Genomic DNA, 12,520 nt, shown 5'->3' on the forward strand with positions numbered 1-12,520 from the left:
AAAGAATAAATTGCCATGACATCAGTTCCTTACACAAATTCTGTGCTGAATACAGTGTCTCTCCATCCTTTTTCTCTGCAGCATGTTCAGTGAGCACAGATAAGGCCTCAATCATCTCTGGATATTGGTGGCGCAAGGCTTTTACACTTTCAATACGGCACTCCCACCTCGTTGTTGAAAGATTTTTCACAGTGAGCTTTGCATGGCGCTGTAGGATTGACCAGCCGTGCACAGAAGAACTGAAAAGGTTGTAGAGCTGCTGAAGAATGCCAAAAAAGGTCACAGACAACACTTGGCAGCATCAGCTACAACAAGGTTTAGTGAATGACTGCTGCAGGGAACACACAGTGCCTTTTGGTTTATCTCCAGCACTCTTTTCTGAACTCCCTGCTTGTGTCCCATCATATTGCTTCCATTATCGTAAGACTGACCACGGCAGTCTGCGATGTTCAGTTTCATGTTTTTGAGCTCTTCAGTGAGGGTATTACACAGGCCTCTTCCTGAGGTGTCCTGAACGCTGAAAAAAACCAACAAAGTGCTCTGAGATGGAGGCTCCTGAACATGATTCACAATTCACAATGCGTAGTACCAGGGACATTTGTTCATTGTGACTGGTATCTGGAGTGCAGTCCATTATTACAGAAAAGTATTTCGCATCCTTATCTTTCTGGACAATTGCATCCTTTGTTTTCTGTCCAACCAATGAAATTAGTTCATTCTGCATAGTTTTACTTAAGTAGTGATCTTTGATCTCCTTTTTGTCAATCCTTCTAAGGTGTTCACTCATTACAGGATCAAACTGTGCCATTAACTCTATCTGGCCAAGAAAGTTGCCATTATGGGGCTCAAATAGTTTCTCTGAATGCCCTCTTAGTGCCTGGTTGCGTTCTGCTAAATGACAAACAATAGCAAGTATCCTTCTTAAGACAGCTTTCCAATGCTGTACTTCAAGGGCACGTAATTCCTGACAAGCACTGTCAATAGCTGTGCCTGTTTTAAGCCTCTCTGCTAATTCACGCCAGTTTTGCATGTTTGCACGGTGTATTTTGCTTTTTTCATGATCTCTTAAATGACTGTGAATATTGATCCACGAGCGAAATCCACTGCTACTGAGAGCAAACTTGCTTTCCCTCTCAAAAACGGTGCAACAGAAGCAGAACACAGAATCGCTGCTCAGTGAATAAACTAGCCAATTCCGATTTATTTTCTCTCCGTTGTTCATTTTCATGTGGTAGTTGTCGACAGTAAATCGACGAGGTATTTTGTCGTTGTTTTGAGGAAAGTCAAACTCCTTTATTTGAACTGGCCCACGTTTTATAATTTCACATCGCTGTTGGTCAGTCAACGTTTCTGGCCAAAGCGCAGGGTCGTCAGAAAGAACGGTAATTTTAGCTGCGCTTACCGTCTCTTCTAGGATTGACTGCTGTGGGGAACTGTGTAGAGAAACGCTAGACCCAGCCACTTCAGCTGCTACGGGTGCAGCATCTTCCTCTGACAACCTAGCGGTCTCAGGTACCTCATCCTCGTCTGACTTGCTCTTGCTGCTAAGAAAAAATTGGTAAGCTTTTTCAAGCTTTGAGTACTGGATTTCCTCTCCTTTATTTTCCTTCTTTTTTGGGCACCGCTGGGGTAAGAGCGCTTCATTGTTGTGCCTCCTTAGTTTACCTCAACTAGCTTAACTTATGTGTATGCGTTTTTTTCCAACCTTTTGGCCAGCAGGGGGCCCCCTGATCCCCAAGCAATTGCGTGGTCTGCGTGGTGGTTAAATCCGCCCCTGATCAGGAGCTAAGCTTGTAATGTAGCTGAATACATACGTTCATTTGAAATGGTGTCCGTAAACATTTGGACACAATATACTATTATGCCTGTATCTTATAGTATCACTGTGGCATTACCTCTGTGCTTGTGTGTGTGTGTGTGTGTGTGTGTGTATGTGTGTAAGAGAGAGTATGACTGATGAGTTTTTATAGTGGGAATAAACAGTGGTGGGGCTGATATTACCTGCTGTGACCCCTCCTACAGGAGCAGCTCATAAACTCTGACACTCTTTAACCTCTGCTCTGATACACAGCAGCACTGGGAACATAAGCAGAGCTGACCTGGGTTCAGTCTGACTCTTTACAACACTGTGTTTTAAGATCAGTCCAAACAGAGTGAGGCTCAATCAGCACAGACAAAGAAACAGAAAGGCGGAAAAATATATATTTCTATTGTTTCTATTCAACTGTAGCATTGTTCTTATCTGAAGCCCCACAGAGAGAAGAGTGAACATCAGAACATGTGACAGTGCTTGATCATATGTGAGTGCGTACAGGGGTGTGTGCATTCCATAAAAGAGAAAAAGAGCAAGAAAGAAAATAAGAGGTATAAGAAGAAGGAGAGGACAAGAGAGAGTAACACTTAAAAATCTTAATCTAAAAGACTCTTTTCTCTCTTTCAGAGAGAGAGAGAGAACCAAAAAAGATACAGAAAGAGACAGATAGAGAGACACAGTAAAACCCTGAGAGACAGAGACAAAAATAAAGGGACAGTGACAGAGAACCAGAGAGACACAGAAAGAGACAGATACTGAGAAAATAAGAGAAACAGAAAGTTAGATACCAAGAGAATAAGACAGATGGAGAGTATAGGATAGTGTAAAAGAGGGACAATAAGAAAGTATCAAATAAAGAATTAAAAAGGAAATACAGAGAGAAAGACAGAGAGAAAGACAGAGGGAGAGAGTCTGAAAAATAGAGAGCTATCTATAATGTCTGGTGATCTTCAGCTACTGCTGCACTCAAACCCCCCACAAAATATCAATAACATAAATCTGTCCAACTACCTAACTATCTATTCACAAACACACCAACACACACCCACAAGCACACACTCTTATGCACACACACAAACACAGAGTGCATGGGAGGAGCAGCAGCACATAAAATAACATTCAGAAAGAGATTAAACCATTAATCATAACCTGTTTCAATAATTCATCACCAGTCTGGCCACACCACCTCAGACAACATCAGCACTATAAAACACACGCCCTGCCGTCCACCTGCCTGACTGCGCAGTGATTTAGTGAAGCAGCGTTATTCAGGTGACTTTCAGAGCTGAACACTCTGTGCTTATCATCTCCACTGCCTGGACTCCTTTCTTTCTAGCTGCTATTCTTTCTTCCATTCCAACCATGCGTTATCAGTGCTGCAGGCATGAGGAAAGCATTTTTGTATGTAAAACAGGGCTCGCTTTGTGCCGGAATAAACCAGATCTGCACCTGCATGATAGGATCCTGTCTCTTGCTCACAAATACATTTAGGTAAAGCTCTACACAAATGTTTAAAGAAAAAAAAATCACTTCAGACTAAATTAACTGTATATAAAACTCAATTTATAGGAATATATAATATGTTCTGTCTGGTTTCTGACACAAATACATTAGCAGCAGGTCCTGAAAAGTGGGTGGTGAGATCTCCATGAGCATCAATAAGCCTTGGGTGTCTGTGACACTGTTACTGGTTCACTGGTTGTTGTTCTTTGGGCCATTTAAGAAAGGGTTCTGACCACTGAATATGAAAAAATCCCCACTGAAGCCCAAAAATGATACTTATAATGGCAGTAACAATACTGCCTTCCCCATGGAAAACTCAGGTCAGATTCCCTCAAGATGAGAATAAACCAACACAAATATAAATGTAGTATGTTTCTGCTTCTAAGAAAATGGTGGGTGATACAGCCCTAATTATTGATATTACAGGGTATTTTTGTGCTAACAATTTTCTTGGTAATATGACAAATCATATGACCTTTTTTATTATAACCATTGATTTTTTTCAATATAGACAAATGAATCAGTAGATTTCTGTCTACCATAATACTAATATTCAGAATATTTTGTGGATATATTTTAATTGCAAACAAACAATCTAACTACTGCCATGATCACTATTTAAGCTTGTTGTTTTAAAATTACAATGATATCATCATGTACAAGTTGATACGGCACACTGCTATTGTTAAATGCAGCCAGTTAAATGTTTGCAGCCCTAAAGATGACCTCACAAATGTAACAAGTTGCATTTTGTTTTCTTCGCATTATTCTTTTTTTTTGCATTGTTACTACCTGTTCTTGAACAGCACTGTGCACACAAAGCCATCAACCTCCTTCTTTATGAAGCTCTTTTAGTGGATCTGCTCATACACTGTCTGCAGACTTTTTGGAAATTGTCATGGCAACTGCTGAAGGTCTGAAAGAAAAACAGGACTCTTTGGTATAACAGATGAACAGCGTTACTGCTTCATGAAAGAAGAAACCAAGTGATTGAGTTTAGCTGATCCAAAGGACAGGTCTTTATCAATAACACAACAGTCAGACCTGGCTGGTTGGCAAATTGAGATTGAGAAAAAGGATCAAAATGCATATATTTCAGCACATTAGAGCTATACATTTAACATGTGCCTTTCTTCAACGATACAATAAGTGAGCCATTTAATATCAGTTTGTATTTGTTGGCAGATCTAAGGATCACACAAATGCTCATGCCTTTTCTTATATTTTCTTCCCTCCACACTTCATAGGGAAGGAAGTATCATGTCTTATGGAAGCTACAGACTGATGCACTGACCTGTGCAATATGTGTGTGGGGTCTCTTGCATTGAATGTAGATATGATTTCTGCCAGAGTCACTTTAATCATAGTCACACTGCGAATCATGATCATTACCACCCACTGTGCTGTTCAGTGTGGGTGGTAATGCCTTCTAGGACATATTCCCAATACACGTGACCCTGTGGATCGAGGAATGTTAAATGCTACACAATTTACAAAATTGAATGTTCCACTTTTAGGTCTTATTTGAATTCTGATCATTCATGTCGCATTTTCAAGAAAACTTTAATCGGTGTTTAGCCTTACTCACAAGATAACACCTCACAACTTACACAGATATGGCCATTCCCAACCTGTACCCTGATATAAGACTTCAAAATTCAATTCAAAGCCATTTTGGGGCATTTCTATTGATCCATTCGTCATGCAACTTTGGAGATACAAGGTTTTCTGCATACCATCATCATCTTGCTGGATTGAAACACTGAAGACAGATTTATTTTTGGAATGAATGACATTTTCTTCCTCACAAATCCAAATATGATCCACAGGAAATCAATTAGCGCTCAAGCTTCCACAAAATCTCAGCAGGAATGGAGAGAACTGAACAGTCTGAATACACTGAAAGGGTGACTGCTGTCGATGTGATGTGCATGGACTGCTATGAGGCGTTATCATCACCATTTACACCCTTAACTCAAATGGAACACTCAGTAACACTCACGCTGTGATCCTGAGAGAACGCCCGTCTGCACAGCTCAACTACTCTGATATTTTAAATATATTTCCATATTATGTTTGCTGTACAGCCTGTTTATGATGAATCATGTGGTGGTGATTTGAATGGAATATTTGCTTAGGAAGGTTTATGGGTCACTGAATAGCATCAAACTATGATCTGGGATGCAAATGTGGTCTCTTTCTAAATGTGAGTGTGCAAACGGCCCTACTGATTCTTATTGATCTGTTGGATCTTCCTCTTCAATTTGTCTATATCTCTGAATTACATGGTTGACAGCAGTTACTGTATACATTAATAAGTTAAATGAAGAAAAGGTGCTGCGAATCTTTGAGAAAAGACCTTTTGTATGTTGCTCTGAATAAGGGCGTCTAAAATGTTTTAAATGTAAATGTTGCAGCCAGGAAAAAAACGGCTCTTGAAAACATGACTCTAGCCTGTTTGCCAGGTGTTTCACATTTACACCAACTTTTTGACCAACTTTTACAGTTTTTATATACATTTTATTGTTCTGATTAACATTAATATAATTAATTAATTCCATTTAGCCAATCTTATATTGTAACAGCTTAGGTCTTAATAATAATATATTTTTATAATAATTTATAATAATGTTGTTATTATTCATATGATTATTATTTTTTTATCAAATGATAACATTAATCACTGCCATTATCAGCTACATTAGCAACCTGTGTCATCCTTGACTACATAATAAACTTCAGCTCATGAATTGCTTCTGCACTTCCTTAATTACAGTTTAAGGTGTGTTTCATCTTAATGCTCCAGCTCTCCGCTTACATTATACATGTTTTATAACACCCAAAGTCCTTATGTTTTTAACCAATGTTAATTTGTCAGCTTACATTTCACAAAGTAAACCACTGATACAGTTGCTCTTACAGCCATGACATTATTGATTTGTCATTGCAAAGTCTCTGGATAAACTATATCCTATAAGTATCTGTTTTTAAGCCACTGTTAAGCCACACTATAAAAGTAAAGCCTCTCCAAGAAGACTGAGTCCTTTCACCATCTTTTTTTCCATTGTTAACAACCTGGAACCACAGCTGAAGCAAACACACGCCTCTAGAGATTTCTGTACAGTTGTGTGTGTATGTTTGTGTTGGGTACATAGAGCAAAATATCTTTCCTGGCATTCAGTGAACCACCTTAAGCAAACACTTGATCAATGCAGCGATCAATCTCCTCTCTACAGGCAATCGTACAGTCTCAAACACACACACACACCTCCTACTAAAGTCAGCAGCAAACACTCGCTCTATGCATGCTCATTCATTGGCAGACCATAAAACAAACAGAGATTTTGACTACAGCAGCAGTTGGCCCAGTATGGTAAGCAATTTCATTAAATAACAGCTGAATTATGTGGTTTCCTATGCTTTGCATTTGAAACTTCAGGTCATATGAATTTAACACAACTTTACTGTGGTTTCAGAAGAATCACTGGATGATTTCTTTCCATGTTTTGTCCTTTTTGTCCTCAAGTAAAAATTGCAAATTTAATCAGAACTTCTATCCAAATTATAATGCCTAATATTAGTTATACAAGGTGAGTCAAAAGTGTAAAAAAAAAAAAAAACAGTTCTTTACCATGACTGTTGTATTTTTTACGTATATTTTTCTACAGTCAAAATGCCATCAGTTGTATTGGACTTTGGGTGACTATATGCCCCTATATGATTAGCTGCACGTAGAAAGGCTCCCAGTCATATTTCAAACAGCACGTAGACTACTGATAAACAACTCACAGCACCCAGATTCGCCGTCTTGAGAAAAACCCAAAAGAGCTTTAACTCTGTCCCGTGTGCTATTTTTACAGTCTCCAGGATGGTGGGACCATGTTAGTTTGGAGCCCTAATATCATGAGTCATGAGTCATGTGACTCCACCACATACAGTCTGCAACAGGGAAGAAACTTTGAGGAGAACTAAAAACACTGAGCCAACCGAGTACAACACAAGCAGCTTGTGCAAAATAAATATGCGTTTTTTGTGTTGTGTTAAGATAAGCATTTATTAATCATAATAAAGGTAAAGAGTAGGGCTGCACAATATTGGAAAAAAATTACATTGCAAATGTTCTCGCTATAATAAAAAATGCAGGGCCCATTACGTCACCAGCCCCACCCCCACGCTGTCTCACATCCGGACCGATCAAGAGTCAGCGTCGTGCTCTCAAAACCCAAGGAAAACAGCAAAACAACAGTAATCTACCATTTAATCTGGCATTTAAATGTTTTTTTAAAAGGTAAATAAGAATTTTCTGGGATTAAAAGCATAAATTCAGCTGTAATTGGAAATATCTGCGCAAAACCATGCTGGACTGAGATGCACAGCTTTCAACACGTGCGTTTACAAGCACGTGCCCAACCATGTGGATGGAGGCCAGCAATTATTTGGAGATCAGCAATTTTTCATAAAAGATACTGTTCAACTGTTTTTGCTTTAAAATCATGGGGCTACCCAACTTTACGGACTGGCTCCATCTAATTCCAGATTGCTGAAAGATACTAAATCTTAGAGTCAAATCTCAGTACTCTGATCTTACCTCACTCTCTCCCGATCCTCAGAGGGTACCTGGGTGAAGAAGTCGGGTCTCCATGTAGCTGTACATCTGTTGATCTCTGATTATACACCTGGTAAAAGGTGGACAAAGGTAAAAAAAATAGATCAGGATGAGTAAACTAGAGTTTGAAAAACAAACATAGCATTTACACTTCCATACAAATGTAAGTTGCACACTGAAGCAAAAAAAAAAAAAAAGAAAAACACCTTTTTTAAATTATATTTTACATCAAAATGACAAACATGTTTTGATGATTATATATTGAGAACAACATTTACGTAATAGTCCAGGCACGACTCCACACCTGATCCAGAACCCTGACTGAGATCAGAAATCCTTAGTATGTCCCATGTTATATGTGATAGACCATGTCAAAAAAAAGAGGCTAAAACTTCAAATAAAGGTGTATTCAGTGGACTTTGTGTGTTGATACAACACCTGCTAATAAAACAGGAACAAGTGCAACATTACTGATCCATGCCACTGTTCACTTTTTTTTGACAGAACACAAAAAAACAGGTGTTAGAACAATTTTACGGAAAGTTCTTCTGCTATTAATAATGATGTGAAAGCACTGGTTTTGACTAATACATTTTTGAGTAGGTGTTGCCATCAAGCTGCCGGTGCTCAGAGGGAGCAAAATTGGCCCTGCTCTCTCCGGGTGGGTAGATGGCGCTCTCTCCCTACATCACTCCTAGGGTGATGTCCACAGCACAGGGCGTCTGTGAGCTGATGCATCAGAACCGAGCCGCTGCACTTTCCTCTGAGCGAGCTGTGATGCTGCTCGGCAATGCTGCATCAGCAGCAGCTCCAAAAGAAGCAGTGGCTGACTTCACATGTATCGGAGGAAGCATGTGCTAGTCTTCACCCTCTTGGTGTTGAGGCATTACTAGTGATAGGGGGAGTCCTAATGTGGCCGTGTAAAATTGGGGAGAACATGGGAAAAATCAGAACAACCAACCCATAGGAGCCATATGGGCCCATAGGAGCTCTGAACTCCCTAAGACTCAACCCAATTTGACTTGCTAAAGTAAAAGTAAATCTTAATTACTTCACATGGTGGCACTAATCAAATGAATAGGGTAAACCTGCGGTGAAGAATACTGGTGTTCTGACCCTAATTAACACACTGTTGCAGTATAAAAGTTGCAGTATAGTGCAAACAAACATCCACTGAAACATCCAGCTCAGTATGATCTCCACTGCTCCATGTTCTGTACTTCAGCTCAAACCACAGCTTTATCACCCACAACAAGAGTTGGAAACGAGTCCTGATATTATCTTACAGAGTGGGTTTTAAAGTGGGCTGCATATATGGATTATCTGCAACAACACATTCTATGCCTTTGTTGACTACAAGAGAAGGACAAGCACCCCAAGGCATAGGATCCACACCTAATCCAGGAAGCATATGTTTAATTTGATTCAGTTTTGGACAAAAATGTTCATTTCGGTGAAGATTCACCGAAATGAACATTTTTGTCCAAAACTGAATCAAATTAAACATATGCTTCCTGGATTAGGTGTGGATCCTATGCCTTGGGGTGCTTGTCCTTCTCTTGTAGTAGGGACATATAAAAGGGACTGTAAGATACATTGTATTTTTACTGTGGCCCCGGTATGCGATTAAACAATAAACACATCAAAAGAGCTCAAATAACAAACTGTGAATAACTGAAATTGCATTATCTGTGTGCAGCAACAGATGGAGCTCTGTATATGACACAACAAGGCTGGATGTAGAGTGAGGTAGAGCAATGTAGAGCTTAACACTAAATGCACAACCAAACAATTCTTAGCCTGAAAAAAAAATTAGTGCAACCAGGCCAAGTGCTGAAAAACAATACATGAGTTAAAACTATTAAAAATCGTAATTTATCTTAAATTTTCCATATTGGTCAACCCTACGAATAGACTGTACTGAAAGTGTACCTTCTGGCTACTATATTGAGTCTCAAACTCAGGAATAAACTGTACTGAGTAGCTGTCTCTGCAATGAGTTAGCATGTACTTAACTCACATTAGCATATTAGCACTAAGGGCCGTGTATGCTTTAAACATGAGCGTGCTTGTTATGAGAGCATTATTCCCCTGTTTTGAAAGCAGTGATTTTCATTTTAAAGGCAGCAGAGTCATCCAACATGACTCACCCACTCTTGGAGGGCTTTGCTATTTTCTACCTAGCCTCGTGTTAGTCAGCATAATGTGGAGATTTAATATGCGACAAAAGAAAGGAGTAGGAGACCTGCAGAAGGACACGCTTCACTAATACAGGACAATTCTGGCACTGCAGCAGAAGAAAAAAGTTCACTAAATTTAAGAGTTTGCTTAATGGATTGCTGGCAGCCACACTAAAAAGTTTGAAGGCTCCAATGATTCTGAGCAGTGTTTGAAAAAATTAAAATGACCACTATTTGGCAAGAAAGAAGCTAAAAGGCTTTGTTGGCCTGGTTCAGTACAAACAAGCACTTAATTCAGAAGAGCAGCAGCCGAAGAGCACCACTTTTTACTTTAGATTCTGAAGAGCCACTCTCAAAACAAGACCACCTGCCTTAAGATAAGCCATCATATCCAATTTAAGGTAATATTATAAACATTTGATTGTAAACAGCCACAGGAGGACTGCTGAATAAAAAAGATCAATCTTTATTTTCAGTTGGAAGTATCCTTATTGTGACAGTCCATTTTTTGTGTATTTAAACAGTAAAATGTTATCAAGACCAAAGAAAAAAATATATGTACTAAAATTAACATTTATAAATTCAAATACATTAAAATAAAATAAATGGAGGTATATGAAAAACATTAAAGCCAAATCAAACAAGAAAACTGAAAATTAAGCATAGAATTACCAAACCAGAATTAGAAATAATTCATTTTTTAATTATTAGAATTAGTAGAAATAATTAATTTTGTTATTTTAAATCAACTTTAAATAACTTAGTAATAAGGTTAACTTAATTATTAGATTGAGTAAGAACAACAATCAAAATAACTAAATAGTTTATTTTTTTTTAAACTAAAGAAAAATAAGGAAACATAAATTAAGCCAAACTAGGTAAAATAATAATAACACAAAACAAACTAATAAAAGCGATAACCATTCCTCAAACTTAAACACAAATAACAAGGATAAGGGTATATGAACAAATATATTAATTAATGAAATTAAATATCTAAAAAAAATAGGCAATTAAAAGTTTAAATAACTAAAGAACGTAGTTCCATTGGTCCACATGCTCACACTCTAACACTATGAGGCTTTGCAGCCCCCTTCAAGCTGATGCTTGGCACTGGTCATGGTGAGCCCACTCTATTATCAATGCATTGTTCATCAGCATACTCTACATGAAGGGAAGATATTTAGGGTTCAGATTAATACAGCTGAATACATTACTTAAATAGGTCCTCTGCAAAATACACAAACCCAAGCCAAGAGCATATTTACACACACAAATCTGATCAGGTAATGAGGAAGACTAAAGCTGATTTAAGCGCTAAGGCCTGCTGGCCAAACTGAGCCTCAAAGTGTTCCCACATGCCAGGCAGGCACACAGCAGAGTGAATAAAAGCTGATCGTTTGGGAAATCCTATTATACGTCCTCCCGTTATCTGATCTACTCAGAGCACGCTTATCCCTCCAGCCAAACACAGGAGGAGGCCTCCCGCAAAACGCCAGGGCTGTTTTCCAAAAGCTCTGCATTCAGCTGAGGATTTCTTACAATGCAGGTTATCATGTTTCATAAGCTGGTTTAAACTTTTTGTTTTACAATAAAACATTAGAGACACACAGGCATCAGTTTCAAGTTGATAACAGTAAAACAAGAGAGAGCAGATTTTGGAAGGGGAAAAACAATTAATCTGATCCAATTTGTAAAACCTGTCCTGCAATAAACACACTATTCATTGTGTGATGTCAGGTTGTTAGCTGTGTGTTCATCCTGTAGGTTATGAACAGAGCTGTACAATATAACTAATGTTTCAGCATCACCATCACTATGTGCACAAACGCAACTGTCACATCACGCGCAATAGCAAATTATACAACAGTTAGTTCCGACCTCACAATCTGATTGGTGGAGAAGTGTTCTAGCCGTGCTGATATATATGATAACATCACGGCCTTCTCACACTAAACCTGTATCACTCTGCCGACGCGTTGCAGAGTAACGGCGTATATACACAGTACAGTTTTTAATCACTGGCACCAGCAGCAGCGTTAGCTTAGCACAGGCTAGCGCTCAGCCGCGGCATGCTCGCCCGCAGCTCGTCTTTTGTGGAAAAAAGGAAAAGAAAATCGCTCGGCTAATACCGTCTGACAGCCAGAACACTAACTTAACCAGCCAGGCTACGCTAAACTAAGTTAATGCTGAGCTAAAGCAAGCTACGCTAACCTAACCACAGTCCAGCCAGCTAGCTAGCTAAAACCAACACCACCCAGCAAAACAAGCAGAAATGCTCAGAAAATGCGCAGCTTTCACCTAAAGAGGATTTCACAGAGCAGGAGAGGAGAGTATTAGCGTTATTTTACGGTCCTAACGTTACCATCTTCGCTTATTCCCAATTTTGCATCCAAGCTAGCTTTCGAGGTGTTAGTC

The 12,520-nt window shown here is 39.0% G+C and overlaps 1 protein-coding gene across 2 annotated transcripts in view; it reads right to left on the reverse strand.

The window, feature by feature from the left end:
* Nucleotides 1–12,520, reverse strand: part of LOC103038369 (protein FAM126B) — an 84,499-nt gene that overhangs the window by 42,824 nt on the left and 29,155 nt on the right. For both annotated transcript variants that reach the window (XM_022680147.2, XM_022680148.2), the window contains exon 2: nt 7,905–7,992. The gene's annotated coding sequence lies outside the window, so the exon portion shown is untranslated. The remainder of the gene's footprint in view (nt 1–7,904; nt 7,993–12,520) is intronic.

Source organism: Astyanax mexicanus, chromosome 11 (assembly GCF_023375975.1).
Source record: "Astyanax mexicanus isolate ESR-SI-001 chromosome 11, AstMex3_surface, whole genome shotgun sequence".
NCBI classification, from domain to species: domain Eukaryota; kingdom Metazoa; phylum Chordata; class Actinopteri; order Characiformes; family Acestrorhamphidae; genus Astyanax; species Astyanax mexicanus.